Below are 14823 nucleotides of genomic sequence, written 5' to 3' on the forward strand. Positions count from 1 at the left end.
AGGATGGCCAACATATAGGGGGAATGGATAAACTCAGGGCACACATAAACAGGAGGCTAGGCTCTGGGGTGGAGCTAGCCAAGCAGAGGCAGACTTATACCACTGTAGGCTATGGTCAGCCCCAACAGACATTTATTAAATTCCCAATGCATTATATGTGGGAAGGGCAGCTAAACATTCCCAGACCGGATGCATCCAGCAGCAGAAGGACATATTTATTTTTAAGTATCATGTACTCATTTTGTTATTTTCTATTCTGGCCAAGTGTCAGCAAGATCAAAAGCGGCAAAGAAGTTCAGCTTCATTGATTGTTTTATAGTAACTATCCTTTTCTTATTATTTTTTTTAATCGTAATTGTCTGCTATTAAATTGACCTTAGTCTCTCACTGTCTGTGTATGTGTGTATGTTAAGGAATTTAGACTGAAAGCTCCAATGGGGCAGGGACTAATGTGAGTGAATTTTCTGCACAGCGCTGTGGAATTAGTAGTGCTATATAAATAGATGATGATTGACTCATTGGACGTCACTGTTTACTGAGAGACTTCGAATTTTTAGTAAACTACTCCTGTGGTAACTGGCAAAAAGATGCAGTAGATGATAATTACACCTTCTTTTTAAGATAACCTTTTATATAAAAATCCTGGGTTTTCCGTACACCTCTGCACAGTTCTGCCACCATTTGGGTTATATAAAACTAACAGTCCTATGTTGCTCTTCTGTGTAGTACCACTGCTCACTTGTTTTAAACAGAGTGTTGCTGTTGCCTCTACTAGGTATGGTTCCCATTCTCATTCCCTACAAAGTATACAGCAGAGAGATATCTACAACACTCCTATCAGTTTAAACCAGGTGAGCAGTGTTAGTATACAGAAAAGCATCAGAGGCACTTAGGAGGCTTTTGAAAGATCCAATGCATAGGGAGAACTACACAACAGAGTTAAGTTTTACATTTAATTTAAAAATAAAGCATTTACATTTAATTTTAATAAAACAGATACCATTAATATCAAATTTTTCAAAGCTCTTTACAGTTATTTAACCATATCAAAGCAAACTACTAAACTTAATGAGCCATAGCATGCCTTGTAGAATATTATCTGATTATTAGGGTTTTTTAAGTGACAGTTGTTCTGTTTTACTATTGTATAGTGACTTTGTGATGGTCACTAATACCAGAAATAAGTTTACAACTATACAAATACTTTAATTATGTTTAGTATGCTGTCACAAACACTGGGATAAGTTGATGGTAACTAGCTACCAGAAGTTGGCGCTACTGAGCACTGAGGTGTGGAGTCTAACACGCCCCTGGAAGTCACTAGGGACCTCCGAAGGAGATATTGGCTTAGCTGAAGTGCAGGTCGCAGCCCTCAGTGCCAGTTGCTGGTGAGATAGGTGGTAAAAAAATAGTCATGTAAGGTGGTTGATAATGAGAGGTCACGTAAGAGCCAAATAAAAGTGCAAAGGGTGGTCAGGAAAGTCTGATCAGAACCAAGGTAACAGAGTCCAGGGGAAACAGCCAGGAGAGAGTACTCAACAATGCCGGGGTCAGAACCAAGAGGACAACAGGAGCCAAATTGGAATAGAGAAGAGAAGTGAGGAACAGGCAGGAATCAACACCAGGAATCAATCAGTACAGGAACAAATGCAGGACCTGGATATGACCCAATATTCTGGCATCCTCTGCTAAATATAGGGGAACTTGAAATAGGTTGTTAGTGACATCAATCACCAGCGAAAATGCTGTGGGGAAGCACGTCCCATTGCCTAGCAAGGAGCACGCATTGGATTGCCGGCCAAGAAGAAAAGCACGTCCCGTTGCTGGGAGACAGGCGTGCATGCGCAGAAGAGACCGCTGGCCGAGAGTGTAGAAGGCCAGGGCTTGCGGGGGGCAGGAAGGCATCCGTCCCCTCGATGGAGCAGGTAAGCAGGGATAGCGCCTGACACATACACTGTTTAGCTTTTTTATTTTTCTGACTTATTGTCCGATTGGTTTAATGTGTTTCTTTTATATGTTTCTTGAGACACTATAGGTGAATGCACTAAAATCTACAGTATCAAGATACCTTTGGATATAGAAAACTAAAATTTACTTAAGTACTTTCCATGTTAATTGTTGTAACATGCTATTTTGTTTAAAAAAAATGTACTTGTCAGATTTATAGGTACATTTAAAATAGCCCTATCTTCTTTATGCTGAGTGCATGGCACATTTTCTTTCAAATGGGATAAAATCTCAAATTTCCTGAAATAACAATCAATTATTTTTCTTAGAACATTCCTCCCTAGATTCAAATTTTATTTCACTTAGTATCTCTGTTCATCCTAATTTGTAAAAAGAGTAGAAATGAACAAACTTGCCTTATATCGCTATATCACAGTGCTATTAGAAAAGAATTCAAACATCAACTTTATTTAGACTTACAAATGTCTTTAAGTAATGTAAATCAAATAAATCTATTTTGTTCACCTTTATGAACAATATCCAGCCTTCTCTTCTAGAATCTGCCACACAACTGAATCCATATACAGGATCAGTCAGCAATAAAATACTTAATAAGAATGGTTTATGTGCCTCTTTGAGCCAACTTTGCACCGTGCAGGGCTATAGGAAAAATAAAGTCAAGATGGCTCTCACCAACTTAAAAAATGGCATCCTCCACTGGCAACACATTGAAATGTTTATTACCTTATTGATATCTTGCAATGAAATAGCCTTTATTTTAGGAACTTGTATATTTTTTTTAAAACTACTAATGAAAAAAATCATGTAATGTACTTGATTATATAGAAAATACTTTATGTCTATAGCGTGCCACTTTATTGCATTTCCTGTATATTGACAGAAGCTCACAACAGTACTAAATATTCTAATTGAACTTAATACAATATAAAAAGTTATTTTTTAATACTTGATAACATTTTGTTGGATTTAACACCTGCAGACTGACACTGGGTTATTAAAATTACAACTTTTCACAATTACTTTCCACCATGTATGACCCATACATTTTAATATTCTTATGTCCCCAGTGTATAAACCTGTATTTATTTGCACAGAATATAATCTACAACTTTCTTTGGCCAAATCACTTTGCAGAAAACTAAAAATCATGTTCTTGTTTTGCTGGCTTGTTTGCTTTGCCTGTCCACACTTAAATGTTATTAACAAAGCTTTTCACCAAGTCATTAATGCAGAAATTGAAATAATATATAGCACTTGTGTTTTAATTCAGAGGCTTTCCTTAAAAAAATAAATGCAACCAAAGAATATTCCACTACAACAGATCTCCAAATTCTACCATAACTGCATTTCAGCTACAAATGTTATTAATGGTATGCTGTTACCTCCCATAAGTCACAGTATCAAATGCTTTTTTGTTAACTGTCAACTCTGGTTTCTACACATTGGAACATAAATAAATAGCTTGACACAATCTCATTCTATCTTGTAGTGATGATTTTTTTTTGTGCTTAATATTTACCCAATACACATATAGTTTATTATATCATACCTCCAACTTTTGTAGATTTTAAATCAGCACAGGCCTATAAAAGAATACAAGACAAACTAATCTTTTTGTTTGAAAAAATCTGATTTGCTTTTGAAAAAAAGGACAGCTTAGTGGTTACATATTTAGTATGTATAAATATATTTGAGGTGAAGATAAGTCTAATGAGCATTTCATACTTAAGACTTTGCAAGTGTCAAGTGGACAACATGTCCAACTTCAAGAAAGGCAGTTTCACCATTATCATACAAAGAAACTTTTCAATTTAATGGTAGACAGAATACGGATTTTTTTTATGTCAGAAAAGCGGAGATGGCCAATTCATTAACTGGTTTTAAAAATGAATGCTCTGTAGCATAATTATTATAATGTATTATTGGGGTGATTCATTCTACTTATCAATCTGCCATTTATGGTTAGAGTAAATTTTTGTTTCACACAGTGAGGATAAAATGGCAACTGCCTCACTGGGGCCTTGTTTTGGCTTCCTCTGGATCAACAGTGTTAACACATATTAGAATAGGCTGCAATTTGTCAGCCTTCTAAACTATGTGACTATCTACAACAAATTCAAGTAAAAAGTAGATAAAAACAGAAAATTTACTTTGATTTATCTACCCTTAAAAAAATATCTTAAAACATATTTTGTTTAAACCAATAATAAAAGACTTGCAAACCTCTTAGCTGAAAATATAATTTTTGGCTCAATATTCTGCAAACTGAACTGCAAGTGAATTACTACAAGGCACTCACTGTCCTTTTCAAATGTTGTCTGCTCAGAATATGGGCAATAGTAAAAATAGTAATAATACAATTATTATTATTATTATTATTATTATTATTATTATTATAGGTCCAATTGGTCCAATTGGCTATATATAGGATGTAGTCAATCTTTAATATTTTCTTTGCCTTTTTCTCTGACACTGAACCAACTATCCCAGACCTCTGCTTGTTAGACCATTTCTAATTTTCATCTTGTAATTTTTAACTGATTTTGACCTTAGTCTGGTTGAATTTTATTTTATATAACTGCCTGCATCACTGGTTTCCCTAATGCTGTCTGCCTGGTGCTATAGGGAAAAACAGAATCTTTTATTTGTAACATTTAGGGGCGTCTGTCTACTTGTGAACATATATTCTCTAAAGTAAAGTCATATTTTGGAGAAGAGTCTGCTAAGCCTGGCCCCAGTTGTTTCTAAAAAGGGCCTCTGTTGCATATACCATATTCTAGGAATATTTCCTCTGCTGGCCTCAGTGTGCTTAGCCAATTTTCTTTGATTGGGAAACGGCTAAGCTTGCATTAGTCCTTAGTATATGAAGCGGGAATGTAGCATAGCTGTCAAAGGAGTCTGTTGATTGTGAGGGAAAGAACCTTCCTTCTTCTAATCCTAACACTTGCCACCAGTGTAAAGATTTGCAGCTGTCATTTGCTCATCCACAATAAAATATGTCATAAGAATAGAGATACAAATTAATATTCCCACATTTACATATATCCTTCCTATCACAAATTTATTATATATAATTTAGAACTCCATGAAATAAAGAACTACATAAGCTACTAACAAGCATACAAAGTAAAGAATCATTAATTTCAGTGCTTCATGTTGACCGCAGGAATAGCATAATTCAATATGTTTGAGATATTCAGCTTGAAATTATGGTCTTTCCACCTCTATAATAAATACTGAGCAATTACAATCTATTTTTTTCCAAAGTGTGATTCCAGCATTGAACAGTTTCATCCTTCTGTCACCTTCCATGCCATAAACAGATTTGTAAAAACTGCTTTTGACGCCCCAGCTGCCATTAGCCACTTAAAATCCCATAATTATCATCCTATCATGGGCCTGTTAATGAGCAGTAAAAATAAGGCCATTGAATATGGTAATTTATTCGTGAATTAGTCTAATGAGAATAGGTTTCCGTTACTGTTTACTTTCAAGCTGCTTATTCCTATGCAGTGCAAACAGCCTACACAGGGATAAAAAAAAACCTGTTTATTAAGTTATACACTCTTCCACTAGAATAGTCTTCACAGTTTTGTTAATTGAGTGGAGTTGTTAAATTAAGTTAATTCTATGATACTACTTTAGGGTTTTCTACAGCTTTGCTTTATTTATTGATATTGTATTTCTTGCTCAATTATTTCAATACTAGTTTTTACAATTTGCTGTATATTCATGGTTTGCTGCAATAGATATATTTAGTTGCCCATTTTTAAGATCAGCAAAATTTTATCTTGAATATGAGCAAAAATGGTTTCTAGAGGTTCATTTTTTTCTTGTTCATTATTCCAAAAAAAAGTAAAATAACACTGTGTTTGAGTCCTACATACAGTATAAAGGAACAATTACCCTTACATGTAAATCTCTTCAGGAGTTCACTAATGGTGTATGTGCAGTCCTGAACCAGTTGGAACTCAAATGTTGATGCCTTGTGAATGACTCAATAAAGCTTTTTAGTTTTCTCCTGTAAAAGTGTGCACTTCTTTTTTGTATTCTTCTATATTTTGTACGTGTACTTTTGATCCAGGACCCATAATATTATTATTATGCAGTGTTTATAAATGGTAAAATAGTAAACATTTGATGTAGCATGGTATAATTTGTATGAGGTATGCATATATTAGATACTAATATGAACTAATGCAAAAGGTGAAGACTGCCTTGCTTATATGAGCCTACAGTCTAAATGGAAAATGGAACAGTTAAGACACAAGATGTGGGTTGAGAGGGGGCAAGCAGGTTGAAACTGTGGTGAATGGAAAGCATTAAAGGATGTTGGTGGACTAGGAGGAGTCAGGGTGACCCTTGTTAATGAATGAAGCCAAATTGCCCCTTGTAAACCTGCATATATGGATCAGAATGTCTTAATGTATTATAGACTTTAATAACAGTATTTCCTCTTCTAATATTCTATAGAAAAACATTGTTGCCCAAAAACACAGATGCATCTAAAATATATTCAGTAATGAAAAACAACCCCCAAGTGTTCCATGGTACTGCTGCCTACTTTACAACAAAGATTGCTCATATCATTTTTAAGAAAGATACCCTAGAAATATGAAAAAGCTGGTGTGTCACCTAAAGAATGTTAGGATAAATCAATCATGAAGCCTTTTTTGTTTATTCCCAATTACAGCCCAAAATTACAAGAGATAAATATGAAGTATCATGCATCAAATAAATACATGTCCATCTTCTTCTCCCGTGATTTACACTTGTAAATAGATGCAAACATAAAAATAAAATAAAAAAACCCCCAATAATATATTATAGTATTTCAATCAAAAAAATAAAATATAAGGAGTACGCTGCATGCACAAACCAAAATGTGTAATTAATGTGTAATTAAACAGTGCAAATATACAAGAGTTGAAACAATTCAGTCGCCAAAAAGTACATCTGCACCGTTAAATTTAGTTTCTATTTACAGATATATCTGAAATGACATCTCCAAAAATGTTTAAAGAGCAGGAAGAAAAAATGGAGATTGTAATAGTGAAGTTCTGCTTGTATACATTATGTTTCAAAAAGTATAAATCACACTCACATTATAAAATTCTTTACAATGCCTTAATACTGTATCCTTCTGTGTTTTGCTGTAATTATTCTCAGAAAGTAGCTCCTTATCCTTCTTATAATTTATTTATTCTCATTCACACCGGAAAAAAGGGGACACGAAAGTTTTGCACAGTGTGTTCCAATTTTAACAAAACTGAATAAAATCAATAGAAAGACTTACAAAGTGCTCAATGCAACAATTTGTCTCAATAAAAACAATCCCCCCCTCATGTAATAATCTTTGCTGTTATTCCCAGCATTCTGTAGTTGCTAAGATGCTCTATTGTAGGGCAAGGAACCTTCAGACCCCAGATAATAACCAAGACTTCCTTGAGAAAGAACTACAATCAAAATTCAAGCTGCCCCCATAATAGTGTTTCCATAATAAATGTTTGTCTTATAAATGCATACATAAAAACCTTCTCTCTTGGTCCACTGTAATCCATTAGGAAGCTTGTAATCCATAAGGTATAGTAAAAAAAGATTGAGTGGATGGATAGCTGCTGATTAGCATGTGACGAAAATGTTAAATTTACAAAATTATGGATGCAGTGTTTATTTGTTATTTGTTATGAGATTATATGGGAACCAATTATTTATTCATTATGAGGATATTTATACCACACACTTGTGGCACTACAAGTTCAAGTGTGCGCCAGCATGCCATGTGAATGTTGATGGTTGTAATTCTACCAGCGCCAACCTGCAATAACACTAATGGGCTTTTAGAACATTCTGGCACTTGTAGTTGCACTATATTTTTTTCATTTTTACCTTATTACCCAACAGCATTGGGCTGCTACTGTCTAAGAGATTGGGCCCAGTACTATTTTTGGGAACACACAAGAGGATAGAGCACAATGCTGAGTAGGCAGGGTGGGGCTGATAGAAAACATAAATTAAGGGATATTTTTATATTTTATTTATTTACATGTACTTGTACAAGTGAGTTTGGCGGTATGGCATCCACCTGACCTGTCACTCCAAATATACATACTGCATTCACCATGTAGTTTGGCCTACAGTGCGTGATGTTTACTGCTTTTCATTAACTTTACCGGATTCTGTGATTATTTTTATGTTCCTTGTTAATTAAGGAAGTTTTTTCTTATTTGGGGCTGTTGGTGTTTAAGAACTTTTATCCAACTGAAATTGTATATGGACTGGACCACGTAAGTTCTTAAATAGAGCGAGGTGGACTAGCTCACATCCCAATACCATGGATTTACAAATAGTGGATTCCTTGCTTCCTGGACTCCCTACCTCTCTCATCACATCCAGAGTAATCCGCTCCTTCAGCCCCTTCAACATCACAAATGCTTGTAAGGGGTTAAAACAAGGAGTTGCTCTTCAACAGGGACCTGTGCATAATCCTCTTTGGTGGGAATTCCAGTGTAGGAAATTGGGATTCCTTAAAAATGCATGAATGGAAGACTTCAGAGTGTTCTTGGATTTCTTTAGCTTGGTCTTGAGGTTTGTCTCCCACCAGGTACATCGTGATTCCTGTTCCAGTTCTTCTGATGTAGACACCTCTGCGGGACACATCCTCTCTATCTGCCTAACTATTGAGACCCTCTGCTCCATCCGGATTTGCTTGTGCGTCTGTTCATCTGATGAGCCTGCTGGAGCAGGGAGACTGGTGTTTAGATCCCTACCAAGTCGGTATAGAGCGTCTGAATCGAGCAGTTGAGGACTGTCAAACAAGAAGAGGTTCACTGCAACTGTTTGGCTGGAAGAGTGGCTTGGAAGGATCCAGGTGATCTGAATGCTACGACAATATCTTTGTTTTCCACACAGCTCGTCCTGAGAATAGCCTAATACAACTGGGTTCATGTAAAGTAAAGACTCTTCAGCTTTTTAATTTATTTTTGTGACCTTTTGCACTGGGCAAGGTATTGTTTGGAGTGTTAAAGGTATATTTCTTATTTTTGGCTATTGATCGGAATTGAAGTTCATCATTTGTAATAAAGATACAGTTGTATCCTTCCTATCTCTCTTTGGGTTTGGGTTCCTGCCCTAATGTCCTTGTATCATCATAGGGACCTTTTTCTAATTTCTTTTAAACAGTGGAAAAGGAATTATTGATGAGTTATTTTGACTCTGTTCATTAATACGCAGCATTAAACTTACATATTAATTAGCTGTCTCTCCATTTTTGTTGCAGCTCTGCCTTGAAATCTGCAAACACACATAACAATTATTTTGGTTTAAAGAAACTAGCTATAACATTTAGTGCATAAATCAATTATAAAACAACATTTGGTTTTATTCATAAAAACAATTCTCATCATAAGTCAAGATGTTAGAACATCAGTATATAGCAATTCTCCATTTACAAATATTCTACAAATAGCTGATGCTAAAATAAAGCTAATAAAACTGAACATATCCTGACTAACTCAGAAAAAGGATACGCTTTCAAACGGTATCTAAGTCATGGAAATATCATTACGTAATTACACTGGATATAAACATCAGTTCAAATTATTTAAATTAGCTAAATTCCAAAAGCTTCTGATAAGTTTACATTTATTATATATATATATATATATATATATCTTCTTTTGAAGTGGGAGCATTGCTAGACTTATTTAATAAATTGTTTAATTTTTAATTAAAATGTGAATAGGTCCATAGCAAACACAGTGGAGAAATTCCTAAGAGAACCAAATGATATGGTATATGATTATTATTTTCCCTTTTCACATAAAACAAGATTAAGGCATGAGACTAAGATCATCATTATATTATCGAATTCATCTTTCATTATCACATACTGCACTTGACAATTTACTTTAATTAAATAATACACTATGTGTCATATCACTATTGCAGAAATCCCTATAAATAATAATGATTTGTGTTTTAAATTAACATACTCAGGACCTCATGCAGAGTAAGGCTGAGTATACACAATATGATATCCTTAATGATTTTGCAAACTATTAAAAAAAAAAGTTCTGATGCCAATTCATGTTTACACACTAAATACATTTTACATGATTTACCTTCATATCTATGCTCTTCATTGACTGAAGAACTCATGACTGTACACCCCATTGAGATCTATGGACACTGCCGGTCATGAGTGCAAACACACTGCAGAATTGGAACAACATTGATATATCGTTGAATGACATTTTTAGTCCGGTTTAAAATCAGATGAAATGATATGATGTGCTTTGGAACAATAGTTGTTCATCATTGCAGAGTGCACACTAATGCAATATCGACTGAAAACATTGTAGTATGTACCCAGCCTTAGACTGATGTCTGTGTTATTGGAGAAAAATCTGCACTTTCTTGTTGCGAATGTGTGCGCATAAAATGCATATTCATATGTCTGTATGCAGATTTAGTCACTTTATACTTGCAGAATATTATGACTGGAGAGGCGGAATAGGAGGGGGGCAAATGTTGAAGGTGTGTTCACAACTGAGATAGAATACTGCTCCCTGGTGTGACAAGTTGGCAAGCAAGGAAAGTGTGGCACCAATTCAGCAAACTTGAGAGAATATTCAAGAAGGCCAGGAACTGGAATATTGGGAGACACCATTTAGTAAAAAATCAGTAAGTGAATGGAGGATCAAGGCTGGGAGATGCCTCAAAGTACCAGATCACTAGGTGAGAAGGCTAGTCAGACAAGCTGGGGTCTGGAATGTTGCAAAGAGCAAAGAACTGGGAAGTAGAGAAGGGGACAGTTGGAGTAATGTAAACCTAATATTCTGGTACTGAACAGTCCACAGTGTACAATTTAAATATGCATGCCTGATTTGAATCAGGTGTGTTAATGACATCAGCAGTCAGCTGACTGACATTCCAAAAATCAGGAAGAGCCGTACACTCGCTGCTATGATGCAAAGTGTGCAACAGTGTGGGAGAGAACGCTGTTTAACAGATCCACAATGTAAAAACTGGATGCCAGGTCAGGCTTGTGATACTGGTATAGCGATAGCCTGCTTGGCCCTGACAAAGATGAAATATTATGTGTCTGCTTATTATGTGCCAACTTATAGGCAATGTGAGTATAATTTAATGGCTCATTATGTATAGCCTCATAAAATGTACTGTTGGGCTTAGACTGATAATGTGAGTTTGAAGCTAGACTGATGTAATGTGCACACAATTTAGTAGTTAATTCCCATGATATTACATTACATCAGTACATGGACTGGTGTAATGTAATATCATGGGAATAAACTACTATAAACTACTATAATGTACTATAATGCTACTGGATTTTCTTCCAGGCTCATTTGTCAGCAAAGTAATAATCAAGCTACTGCCCTTTAGATGGGATAAGATTTACCCTTTAATGTTTAATGTTGTCTTAATTGTAATTATAACAGTTTATTTGACTTTGTTTTATGGGAACTACATTTGCAGCGTAAGTCTTACACATTGTCAGTGATGACTCCACTTCCTCCACTTCCTCGACCCATCATAGGTGGGAGGCCCTCTAATCTTCAAAATGTCAGCTCATCACCCTTAAACTTAGTGATTAGTTAAAACAGTACATTTTCTGAAAGAAAGAGACTGCTATCTGTAATAACTTATTATATGGCATTTTAAACAAGTGTTACAAGCTGTAGCAAAGAAATCTGAAATCAAGGCACAAAGAAGCTGATGGTCACAGGTGAAAGCTTGGAGGGTTGCATGTGGCCCTGGAGCCACCTTTTCCCCATCAATGCTCTAGAATATAATTTCCATGGTCAGGGTTCTCCATACCTTATATTTTATGTCAGTCTATCTACCTTGTTTGCTACTGTGATGTCTTACATCCATTTATTTGTGTGTCCATTATGGCTAATAATGGATACACATGGATTTCTTACTTGCTTTTGTGCTACTTGTAATTGCTTGAGCATTACTCACACTTGGGTTTTGTACCACATCTCTGCTATTATGCTAAATTATATATTTTCTTGACGTTTTTTCAAAAGAAATTTCTTAGGGCATTAAAGGGTACAGAAAAAAGAATAATAGAATGATTGGGAGGAATATATTCATGTGTATTCATGAATTTATTATGTTTCATTCATGTATCTGTGTGCAGACTATTACATACCCACTTAATAATGTCACAGAATGCTTCTCAGGAGTACAGTGAGAATGTTCCTGCCAGTATGAGCTTTCCATCCGCCACTGCCGATGATGCTTCCTAGGGAAACCTAGTGACGAATGACACCCCTATCCAACACCACCTGCACCCACATATCCCCATCCAGTGAGTGTGCAATCTACAGGTCAGTCTGTATGTCCACAGAATAGAGAAGCAGAAGCAGAACTCAAAGATTACATTGCAGAAGCTTCGGCCCTATTTCACCCCAAAACTCAATTTGTATTCATATTTTTTAATTATTTTTCCCACAACCTCTCACCAATCTGTACTGTGCACTGAGTAATTCTTTCAAATTTTATTTTGCTTTTATTTGGATATACTTAAATCCCATTAAAAACTGAGAGACTGAAATATGACAGACAATATCACAAAATTAATCCTAAAACCAGAAAGATAATAATTTGTCAACCTAAGGCACAAAAGAGGGCTGTGCGCAGGTATGTTTTATGAACTTAGTGGGCCTGTTTGCAGGAATTGTGCCCCTTATATGTAACAAGGAGAGAAAGGTGGAGGAACATATATGACAAGGGGACCCTATGCGTGCCACTACTACTACTTACCTAACTTTAAACTATCTTCTAAAAAACATTTTTTGGGCAATTCAAAATGGTGACATCATACATTTAAGAGGAAATATTTTCTGCTGCAAAACCCCCACAGCACATACTGTACATATTGTATTTATTGTATTTATGTACATATTGTGCAAGCTCGTTGCCTAGGTGTAATCCTTGATTCACAACTATCATTTATCCCCCACATCAACTCTATATCTAAATCATGTTACATACACCTAAAGAACATTTCCAGAATACGCACATATCTGACACAAGACACCGCAAAAACATTTCATGCACTCATCATCTCCCGCATCGACTATTGCAATTCCCTCCTTACTGGTCTTTCCAAAGTCAGACTTGAACCCCTACAATCTATTTTGCATGCAGCGGCTAGATTGATTTTCCTTACTAACTGTTTTTCCTCTGCTGAGCCACTCTGTCAGTCTCTACATTGGCTGCCTGTATTTCAACGAATCCAATATAAAATTCTTCTACTAACATACAAGGCCATCAACAAAATTGCACCGATATACATTTCCTCACTGGTCTCGAAAAATCTCCCCACTCGACACCTCCGTTCTGCACAAGATCTACGTTTCTCCTACACTCTCATCACATCCTCCCATTCTCGGTTACAGGATTTTTTCCGGGCTGCATCCACGTTGTGGAATTCCCTCCCTCGCACAGTAAGACTTTCCTCTAGTCTTCAAACCTTCAAGCGTTCACTGACAACCCACCTCTTCAGACAAGGTTATGATATTCCTCAGCCACCATCTTAATTTCCCTAGATTACCCTATTAGCATCCTCTACACTGCTAACGCAAGACAACAACCCTCTGACCAACACTGCAACACACACCCCCACTCAATACTTTTACCTTTGCGTTCTAGCTGGTCCATTGTGCACTATGATGTAGCACATGCCCTTGTGTTTCTAACTCCCATTGTTCTATAGATTGTAAGCTTGCGAGCAGGGTTCTCTTACCTCTCTGTCTGTATGTATTACCCAGTATTGTTTTATCAATGTTTGTTCCCAATTGTAAAGCGCTACAGAATTTTCTGGCGCTATATAAATAAATGTTGATGATGATGATGATTTCAATGCTTCAGCAGAAGGTGTACTATCTTTTTTGAAGCGACTAGCTATAATGTAGGTTTTGGTGGTCGGCACTGTATTATTTCGTGGTTCGCATATAAATTATATGCCCACTATTGCATTTTTTGATTGATAATGAGTATTGACACTGAATTATGTTTTAATTGTAATCACCATATTTGGTTTACATTCAGTTAACAAAACATCAGTTTTTTGTTAGCTATGTTTATTCCTGACATTTTATATATGCTTTAAATCTTGATAATAATTATAGAAATAGACAAAATGTAAATAATATTGCAATAAATGTATTTTGTTTATGGCATTTGGAGGCCTGTCAGTGCTTTCATCTCTGTTGCACACACACATACGCGTTATGTGTATAAGTGATTTTAAATGTTGTCATCTACAACAAAAATATTTTTAGTTTAATCACTTTTTATATATGTGTAGGTTAAGTTTTAGAATTTGTAATGGTTTTGTTTTAAAAAAAAATTACAATAGAAAGACTGCTTTTCTGCTAAGCATGCTGTTAATGAACGGTATTTTACAACAGTTTGATTCACAGTATGAGAACAGTGGAGGTCAGAAGATGCAGTCAACCTACCTGTCGAGGCAAGCATATTCCTCATACAGTGACATGGAATTTAATGGTAGAGAGGTCACCTCTATAAGAAGAAATCCCAGCTGCCTGCAAGCAAGAGCCAAATGACAGCCTTTAAAAATATTAATATTAAACTCAAAGAAAATAGGTCCCCTGACTATAAATTGTTAGTGAGAGAACTGACCTTGTTTCAGTCCACTTAAGAGATATTTAATGTACAATGCTTAACCTGTTCATTTGATGACAAATGCCTTTAAATATTTTGTCTAACATATGGATATAGTATATATATATATATATATATATATATATATATATATTTTTTTTTATATATATAAATATATATATATATATATAT

Source organism: Mixophyes fleayi, chromosome 1, assembly GCF_038048845.1.
Source record: "Mixophyes fleayi isolate aMixFle1 chromosome 1, aMixFle1.hap1, whole genome shotgun sequence".
NCBI lineage: Eukaryota > Metazoa > Chordata > Amphibia > Anura > Limnodynastidae > Mixophyes > Mixophyes fleayi.